The sequence below is a fragment of the Cyclospora cayetanensis genome, unplaced genomic scaffold (assembly GCF_002999335.1).
Source record: "Cyclospora cayetanensis isolate NF1_C8 unplaced genomic scaffold, CcayRef3 CcayRef3_contig_34, whole genome shotgun sequence".
Taxonomy (NCBI): domain Eukaryota; phylum Apicomplexa; class Conoidasida; order Eucoccidiorida; family Eimeriidae; genus Cyclospora; species Cyclospora cayetanensis.
The window spans coordinates 87315-97955 of NW_020312303.1; positions in this window are offsets into that span (position 1 = coordinate 87315).

Genomic DNA, 10641 nt, shown 5'->3' on the forward strand with positions numbered 1-10641 from the left:
TGCCAGTAGTTGTACAACAGTTGTAGAAGGCGCATGAAAACACCAGCTAAATAAAACAATATTAAGTATTGCGCTAGTAAGCCTAGCTTTCTTGTAGTATGCTGTGGAAAAAAAAATTATAACTTACTCTGTAAAACCTGGTATCTAATTTTTGTATTGCTATGCGATACTGCAATGCAGAGCTGTTTCGATATGGGTAATTGTAATGTCTAATAAAAAAGCAATTTGTTGCTTGAAACACACTATCGTTAGATGATAAAATACGAGGATTAAACGGATACTCCATCAAGGTTTGAATAACACTCATATTGATTTTACTAAAAGCTTACAGATGGTTTACCATTAAAACAATACAAAGCCCACAAATGTCTTAAAAATATGAGCATCAGTTCACAAAACGCGTAAGGCACCTTATTTTACATTCCCCTGCTCCTAGCAGGATCCTCTCAAAAATCTATTAGAAAATTATGAAGACGATTATATGCAAATATTTCATCTGCTCATGTGTACACAGTCGTACGGAAAAAAAGCAATTATCGGGTATTACAGCATCCTGATAATGCTACACACAATGAGCTGCTTAAACAGCGCTCGAAAATTTGAAAATATGGCCGTCTGAAATGAGAACTAAAACGCTCATCACACCAAGTAGTTTAACCAGAAAAAGCTAGTAAAAAAAAATGCAGCTGCTGAAAGCTTGAGCGTACCAGCTAATCGAGTACAAAGAATGCACGGTAAGTGTTTTGCTTAAGACCAAGAGCACTGTACAGCTTCCTGTGCACAGAAGTACAACTAGAAGGAAAAGGTCGCTTGAGTTTTCTGATCTTACACTATAGAACACATCACAAAGTTCAACAAATCTAGGGTGTCTGTTCTTCCGACATTTTTTTTTCTGCGCATGAGTCAAAAAGCTGATATAGCTAGATTAAGACTGCTGGCAGCTTACCTAAAAAGTCAACCTTCGTAGAAACCTCAAAGCATAGAAGGTGCATAATTGTCTTTTTGATATCATTAACATTTGCTGATAGATACTCAGAGTTGTGTAGCATTACCGAACGTTAGAAAATTAAATGAAAAAACTAATTACCCTAAGCAGTCAATGTACGATTCTTTTAGCCTTGCGTTTTGTATGTAACAAAGATATCTAAGCAATAATTTTTAAACACATGACAAGAGCCTGTGCTGCCATATGCTGTATAATCTCTTTGTAATATGAGTAAAAATACACGGCAATGTCAACTCCCCATAGTCCTGTAAGTGGTGTGAGAAACCTTTGTTTTATTAACAATTTTTAATTGCTGTGTTAACATACTCTTAGTATCCAATATTTAAGGTGATTCCTGGCAAAGAGCATTTTTGGGGAGAAAACACTGTTGTTGCTTCCCTCCTTTATGACCCAGCACATCAGTACTAAAGCAAAGCATTGTCCTCAGCCCCCCTGTTGCTGTAAACATTAAGGTCACCTTCCCGAATCCGAACTAGAATAATTGTACGTACAGCATTCAATACAACGTTTTCCGGTTTTCAATACACAAATCCACGGCTTTGCTAGCTACGGTACAGTATAAACCAACGAATTGATCAACGTACGAACAAACCCCATCTTTATTTAGTGCACATAAAAGAAATGTGCTGAGTGTTATCCCCTCAAGCCAACAACCAGGCATCATGGGGTTCTCACTCTCCATAGGAACCTTTCGATTATACTACTAAACACGATATTAGTCTTCGAATTATTCGTCCTGATATTTGTAAACATCAGCGGAAAGCCCCTTAGCGTGTGATCCTATTTTCGGTTGAACAAACAAAATATTTGAAGCAGCTATATTTACATACGTGGGAAAACTTGTTCAGCTCAATTGTGGTGACTGACGATTGACTATTCTTAGCGTGTTTCGAACATTTGTAAGTAAAACCATACATGACATCGAACCAGTTTCTGATTCTGCACTCTAAAATCAATTGCTTCTCAACAGTGTTTTCTTCAAAACAACGTTTTTATTTTGTTATTAGTTTCTACCACGCTCTCAGGCAAACAATCTGTGGAATTGTGTATCGATTTTTTCGCCAGATGATTTATCTTATTAGGCAACGCCCGATCAAAATCCAATATTTATTGCTGCCCCTTACAGAAAAAGCGTATAGAAATAGTGAAAAGCATGTTTGAAAACACACTGAATTACTCTACCTCCATTGGCTCCTTAAATAGAAAACCATTTTGTTTGCAGTAGTCAAGTATGTTGAGCGATTGGCCCCCCTACACTTAGAGTACTGTTACCAAAAATTTTGCAAAATCGATTGGGCAGCTCTGTGACCAAAAGTTTGGCAGCAACATTTCGCCAGAGTTGATCACCACAGGTTTCTCTATATGAAGAAGGCATTAAAATATCCAGTGAACTAAACTCGCCTGGAACACTTCTCTTAACGCTTTCATGAGTACCTTTTTCCGGCAGGATCCGTCCTAAATGTTATCTGTGTCGTTCAGTGTGAAGTCTAGCGACCTGTTTTTTCATGCATATCAGCCGACGAACAATAGGCCATAGTAAACAAAAGAGACTTGCAGCTTCCTTTCGCTTTGTTGCCATTCCAATACCTCACGATTTCGGCCAAAAAACTCAATCCAAACCAGATTAAACAAACTTTTGGATCTCCACTATTAGCAAGTTCATCATTCTGCCAGTAATCCAGATTGATGTTAACTATGAAATTGAAATTCTCAGAAAAAACTTCGTGAAGCCTGGTAGAAAGAGCTTCTTCATCCGAACGGGCAAAAGCCTTTCACGCCATAATTGATACACCGCAATCTCCTACAATTTTTGAACGAATACCCAAGAACAATAACATTTGCCTTCACCCAGTCGCAATCACACCCACTAGTAATCTGAGCCAACTGACGCGCCGGTAATGCCTGTTGCATGGTATCAGATGTCACCGGAGAGAATGCGCGTGTTACTCCCAAGGAACAGAATTAGTTTTATAGCCTCGAGGGCTAATGGATGGCAAGAAACAGATATACTACGACGGTACCGCTAACGCATTTTAGACCAGCGAGAAATTGAACCGTCCCCCACACCGAGTTTAGCAAAAGTCTGGCGGTCAAGCCGCTGTTGGATGAAAGCGGCTGATGAGGAAGCCTTTGAATCAGGAAGTCGACGAAACTTCTGAAATAGAATGCATTTCCAGAATGATCCCGGATGTCCACAGAAGCTAGTCTTTTAATCGGTGATCAAGCTTTTCCTCATAACGCATGTCGAGTATAGCAATTAGCACTATCATCCCCAACGCAGTGACAGTAGAAGAACACAAGATCCCGAGAGAAGGAGCAAGGTGTGAAATCGAGCCATCAGAGGAACCGTCGTTAGGCTGCATGTGGCCCAGCCTACAAAAACAGCAGGATGGAAACAGAGCCTCAATGACAGATCCCTTGGAAGTTGGCTAAGCGTCCATTAGATTGGCCCACGAGCGCAAAACGCACCGGAGACTAAAAGCCGTCGGTGGCTTGACAACCCTATCGGATATTAAAATAAACGAGCGAAAGCCAGCTAACAAACAGTAGGGCAGTTCCCTAATAACACTAGCACCGAAGCTGGTCAATATTCAAGCGCTGGTCACGCTTCTAGCACACGATAGAACCCACCAAAGCAATCGGACATGGCTTACAGCTCGTAAGTGTCATCGGACTCGAACCCACTATCTATTCCAGCAACTAGAGTTTATTCCAATATTGGATTCTGAGAAATGGCTTTAGGTCAGGCGGTATATCGGGATGCATTGCAGCGAAGGGCGCCCATGTTGCACGAACCGAAGGCATGTACCTAAAGCACAATAAGATAGAGCGAAACAAAGATGCACTACAAATTTCAATATCCTGTTTCCTGAGTTCAGCCATGATACTAGCAGCTAAAAAAGTGAAGAACGCAGGTTCAGTCCTTCAAATTCAGTACACTCACTATTCGAGTACACTGCTCGGTATTATCCAGTGGATTTACGCAACGCTTAGCGTGGCTTTTAGCTCGCGATCGACTATGTGCAACATTCACTCCCAGTCGTCTTTGAATCCTACTAACCTTCCGGGTGCGAATCTCCTTTGTATCAGTCTCACACATTACCTTGCGTTTAACAAGCAATACATCCCCATTAATGAGCTTTCCCTTCACAAACGTGCTCATTCTGCTTAGCGTGTCAACAGTCGTGTTTGCTGCCATGTCCGGACAAATTGCAGAACAACGGCACAATTGGTGATCACGACGCGAAACACCGGTGCTATACAAATCCTTATTAGACAAGGTCATACCCTTATTCAGCAACAAATCACTACTCTCCCTGGAGTATGCTAGGGCCGAGTTCCAAAACTTCAGGATTTCGTTATTATACATCCAGCACGACAACGTTCATGAAAAGCTTGGTACCAGCAGTACCCCCGCAAACTACCTAGCCCAACACCGACATTCACTTTCAAGAGAGTTCTCAAAACAAATTTCTCTGGTGCTGACTGCTGTAACTAGTGTGCTTTCATCAGGAAAATCTGGAAGGTACCATTGCTTCCTGGCTACCCAAGTTCACCACACAGTTATTCGCGGGGTGGACTGCCTATAATAGGAACTAGTCGTCAGATATTTCATACCATACATGCTTCTGGTCTGAGGGAATAGGGTACTCCGCAGACGAGTGTCTGAAGGCGTGAACACCGACAAGCCACTAGACACAACAGCAGACCACAGACGAGAAACGAAAGAAGCTCGCAGAACACTCGTAACTGCAATGCTTCCTCAAACCTTAGAGGAACTTCAATGGTTAAACATAAAGTAGGCAACAATCCTCATGTGCCTGGCATCCCAGAGGTTGAAGGTTTTCATACAAAAGACAGTTCACGCCAATAGAGCAAACGATTCGAGAGCTGCAGCGGAAGTAGTTGGAGGAAGGGACACTACCCAAGCCTGAGATCTGACTTGTTCCCGACGACGAGAATGACTGTACTGCGGAGGATGACGGCGGTGCAAACTCTTGTGAAGAAAACTCTCAACCCCTAGGTGCAACAAAGCGTGCAGCACAAGCCGGTGCCGAGCATGCTGCAGAGAATGCAGGATCTATGTAGATCTACGCGCTGACCCTAGTCAGTCTGGTGATGTATCGCCACTGCACGATTCCTCAGTCAGTGAGAATTTTCTAAAGATTCGTTTAAGCGCACGGTGCACCTCTGCCAACACCTGTATTTGGATGAGTAAGCCCCCAACCTGTCGCCTATCAGAGTCATCAGTCATACAATCACGTTAGTTTAGAACAAGATGCGAAGCAAAGGGTCATCTACTTGCAGTGTCTGAAAGCGTCTGAAGTATAGAGAACGACATGAGAAGGGCTGGAGAGCAAGAACTAAGAAAGCCTTGCTTTGGCGTTTCATTTCACCATCCACGATCGTGTCCTGGCGAGATGGTGCATCAGGCAAGCAGGGGGATTGTATGGTGATTAGCCATGATGACAACTTGGCAAGTTAACGGTGGCAGCAGGCTGTGTAGATAGCTCAGAAATATCAAGGTAGACACACATTCTCTCTCTAACACAAGGAAATATACCACCAGCATGGCACCCTTATAAAAACCAATACATCTCACACAGATCGCCCATAGTCCGATGCAGCAATGTTGCCTTAAAAGGCATAAGCACGTAACTCTTGTTTACCCCATAGTATGCTAGTAGCTCTTCTCAAAGAAGTAAATATATGTGAACAAGTGGCTCATAAGCCAGATCGGGGAACGCGGTTAGATGGATGTGATATGAATTATTGACTCGTGGTGTCAGAGGCTCAGTAGGAGAATGCATTCCGCACCTTCATGGGCCAGCCTGAGTTTGCAATCCTGCCCTTCGGCTTCTAAGGACTTTTAAGGGGCGTTATACACTGTACTGGGTCCTGTGGTCCTACCCTACATAGTCAGAGGGGTAAGCGTTCAACTAGATGATATTTTGGGCTAGAGCATGGAAATAGCTTCTCATTCCAAGCTATCAGACACGGTGTTGTTGAATCTGCAGCTTAACAAGAGCATTTCAAATCTAAAGATTTCTGTTTTTGACAGCATTTTACCCTACTCCCGACACAGGGTAGCAGCTTACACGATAACGCGGAGATTGACACACAGCCAGAGGAGCTTCAGAGTGACGTCAAAGCAAAGCAACTCGCCAGTATTGTGCAGAAAAGGATATACGTTTGTGTGTTCAGCGTTCGTGGATATATAGCAAGGCTCTTTGGGGGAATCACGAGGCACGGAGTGGTGTTACGGTCGACTGGAAAGCATTGAGTCGCGGAAAGGCCTTGAAGAATAGTATCGTCCACTTCACGGCTTCGCCAACTCCTGATCTCAACAAAAATCGGCAAATACATAAGCGACAGTACGCAGTTGGCCAAGTGCTAGAGCGAGGTGGGAAGCCAGGGGGGTCAAAAATCAAGATGCCTAATGCTGAGCAGCTGAATGTAACAAAAGAACAAGAGCTAGTAGCCCTCACACAAGCTCACTAGAGACCTTTGCTATTGAATACAGAGGCTAACGCTCGCATTCAATATCGATCGTCACACTGTTTGTTGTAGTGAACATCAACAAGACCCGCGAGCCATCGCATAGCAGACGGCTCGACATCCTCATGAGCTTCCGAACCCAAGCATCTAGTACATGCTCGGCCCTCCCAACATGGTCGCCCATGTGCTTTTCCAAGGTTCCTTCTTTTAGCGTAATCAATAAGAATGCACCCCACTCATAAAATGCCCATGTGGCTTTCTGCGTGGCACCTCAGGTTGCATATGGGCGCCTCGAATTACAGATACTTCACCCTCTAGCAAGCTGAAAAGCATGGCCACCCTTCAAGAATTTGCACTGGTAGAGAATAATTAAACAATGATACCATCACCCTCTTGCAAGCTGAAAAGCATGGCCACCCTTCGAAAATTTGCATTGGTAGAGAATAATTAAACAATCAGCTTTAACAGCGTCTTTTTTTAGCAAGCGCTCTCCAGGCAATGCAAGCCCACACATTTCACGTGGTACCGATAGAGACTCGAGGGACAAGTGATAATTCCAAGCACTTGCACAGCTTACTTACTGTCGACCGGTGAGTTGAAGTTTCATGCTGGGTATGTAGCTGTATGCTGCCACCCTTTTGCATATCTGATCCTCTCATAAGTTTGTTTTCCCTTACTTATTATGCTGGGGGCTTATACGCACATTTAGCAAGGGGTATGGTTTGTGTCTTTGCTGAAGTTAATCTTGAAGGGGAAACAATCCTAGTAGAATAACGCTGCAGCTGCACATCCATGTTGCTTCTCAGCAGCTAAAGATGGCCGTTAGGTAGTACCACCTGAAGAGTAGAGAGCCCTGCACGCCCATGGTCTATTTGGGTCCTCAGGCCCTGAAGAGCGCTAGTGCAGATGCATGTTCGTCGAAATTGTAAGCGAATTCGGATTTTGCGTCAGCATAATGATTGTGCGTAAGAATTTCGGCAGACATTGCTATGCATGGACAGTATTTGCCCATGGCTAGTCTGACAAGGAGATTGAGCTTGACTATCGGTGGAGTTGAATAGTAAGCTGATACAAAAAATACTCCTTTCAAGTAGCTACCTATGGCTAAAAAGCCACTTGCTCCCACTAAATCACCGAAAGAGCTACTGCCCTATAGCTTCCCCTGAAGAAGCAGGGGCCATCTTTAATGACCAAGCAGTATTTAAGTGTCATAAACAGCTGCCTCGTAGAACCATCGAATAATGCTGAGTACCGCTTATTGTCAGTTTGGTCGGTCTATGCGTTCATACTCTCTTGGCCAGTTGGTGCACTCCTGGAGGGTGTTGTAATATAGCTTACTTTCAAACCCCGCTTTTCAGATTACTTGCATTTTTTTCGAAAAACACAAACGACATTTCGAATTATAGCCTATGATTTAATGATCCAGAAGAGTAGTTACATCTTTGAGACCTCCACACGCGCTGACTCAGCTATGCTTGAGACCCTTGCTACCCTATTGTCTTGAGAAGGGTCGGGACACCGCTGGCAGACATCAGCAAGAGCCATTTGATGAGACGCCATTGGAACCCTGGTCTGAAGAGGAAGGCACTAGGTATGAGTGGAAGTAGCTGGAGAATAGCTGAGGACCCTGTTGTGGGTGAACCTCGTCGCTTTTAATGCTGCTCATTAGGGGTTTCATTAACAGTACTGGGAAAGATCGATCACAGAGATTCAAGACTTGATACCCACCCTGCATGCCGCTTTTAAAATTCAATGCAGAATATATCACAAATAGTAATCAGCTTGCTTCGTGTTTTAGAAAGCAGCACAAACACTTAATATGCCGGCCTTGGAACTACGTGCCCCCATGCTTTTATTCCCCCTAGGCCGGCTGTTGCATGACTGCAAGTCAGGCCTGAGTAACGATCTTTGTTATTAATGATAGGTACGATAAATAGTTCAAAGGAACAGCTCATGATACAAAATTTTACTTCGAGACTCCCTGGCCATCGAAAATGGCATCTGGATGCAATGCTGCATACAAGGCAAGCAGGAGCTTCAGAATAATAGCTTCCCATTGGTCTACTAGGCGCCAGTTCTGTTTCGCCGACAAGGAGCTAGCTGAAGACATATTTTGATTATGTGCTCTTAATTGGACCCCATTAATATATTTTTTGCCCAGTTTTATTATGTGCAAATAACGCGCAAGAATTATAAGGTCAAGAACACCAATCTTTTACAGAATTATTTTGTCGACGCAAAGTCCGTCTTCGTTTATTAGATTGTCACCACCAGTGATTTTTAGGGTCTATGGGCGTTTAGGGCTTCCTAGTTCTGTAGGTGACAGTGCGAAGAGGGCCTCTTAAGCTGCTAAGAAAGCGGCTGAATGAGCGATTGCTGTATCAATTCACTGCAGGGTGTCCCAAGAGTCTAGGGATAGGAAAACGTGCTGGCAGTGTTCTGACATGCCAATCACTTCAAAGACTAGACCCAAGCAGTCAGAAAGCATCTGGAGTGGGCCACAGGACTGAGACAGCACGGGCATTTAGGGCTGAGCAAAATCCCTGAGGACCTCATCGATTCTTCATGCCCAGGAATTCTGTTAATAGGTGCTTACTAACAGTTGGTCAGTGCAGATGAGCCTTGCGGAACTTTTGGAGTCCCTACCGCAAAAAAAGCCTGCAATCGTTTCACTGGATCCTCGCTGCTTTATAATCAACACCGCCTACAAATGAAATTCAAGTAACGATTCTTCATTCTGGAGCTCCGGTTGCCCATGGTCTTCCAAACATGAACCTTACACCCCCGATAAGTCTGACACTCAAAGTGGCAAGAACTTAAAGCATTCATTTATTGGCTTGGAGACTGCGCTTATAAAATCCCGCAAAGACGGCTGTCCATCAGCAAATGAGTTGATCGCTGTTTCTAGAATCTGCAGTGAATACAAGAACCAGAGCCGCCTGCCTTTAAAGAATTCATCCATGTAACGCCAACAATTATCAAATATCCACTGATTGAGTGAAGTGCAATATGTGCAACAAGGAATCGACTGGGGCATCTTCACCTTGCAAGCCAAGGAATCTTCTTTCGTCGCCAAAGCCACTAGGGGGACATACATAAAGAACCAAAATGCAAACCATCCTGTAAGCCACCATCTTATATTACATTGAATTTCGATTATACTGAGTGTTTAAGTGAGAGGGATCCATGAGTCCACATGCCCTTACATCCAGTGGAATCGGTTCTAGCCTGAGCAAAGACTGTTTTTAAAATTGGTGAGCCATCATCATTGAACAAATACAGCAAAATACGCCATCGCCTGGAAATGGCTTACGTTTTGCAAGGGATTCCACTAATCCACCTCCTTTCGTTTTACTTATGTACTCGTGAAGCGTACATAAATCTTCCTGCTCAAAGATGCCGAATCTGGTCCTTGATTGACCACTGTGCTGCTCGGCGGCTGAAGGGGGCTTATGAGCAAAGACCTGTGTCTGGTCCTTCGGGATATGAATGTTTGGAAGTTCCAGTGCATAGATGCACTTCTGTGGTGTTTCTCTATGGAATGTGCTCATCTTCAAAGACTCAAGGAGCTTTATAAGGTATGTTACTGGATCTTGGGGTCGAGCATCAAGTAGGCAAACCGTAAGTTGCTGTTAACACGGACATGAAACTGGACACTGATGGAGTATGACTAGACAGAGCGGGCAAGCCTACGTGCATACAATTTTTGCTCGCACATACAATAGAATATCTTTTTCCAAGCCTCAAAATGGCTAAATTTCTCATGTAGATATGTGAATGCTACATGGATTTTGCCTTGGGTAGGACAGTTACGTCTACAAGCGCCAAACTCTTCGGATACAATCGATCACTATCTGTGGCTACCTTCACTCCCCCATCCCATTTAATTAGCAGCCGATACCTTGAGAAGGCTAAGAATTTGCTTTTCCTGTGCGTACGACAGGAAGTCCGCCTTGTAGTAACATTTCGATTCGTTAGACTTGTATTTGACAAAACTTTGCTCGCGGCTTGTGGGGTCTGCCACAATTCATGCACAGTCTTGCTTGAAGTATCACTATCGAGTTAAATACAGATACGTCTGTGCACTCCATGTGTTGAATGAGTAATGGTTAGTAGTTTGTGCATGATAACGCGAC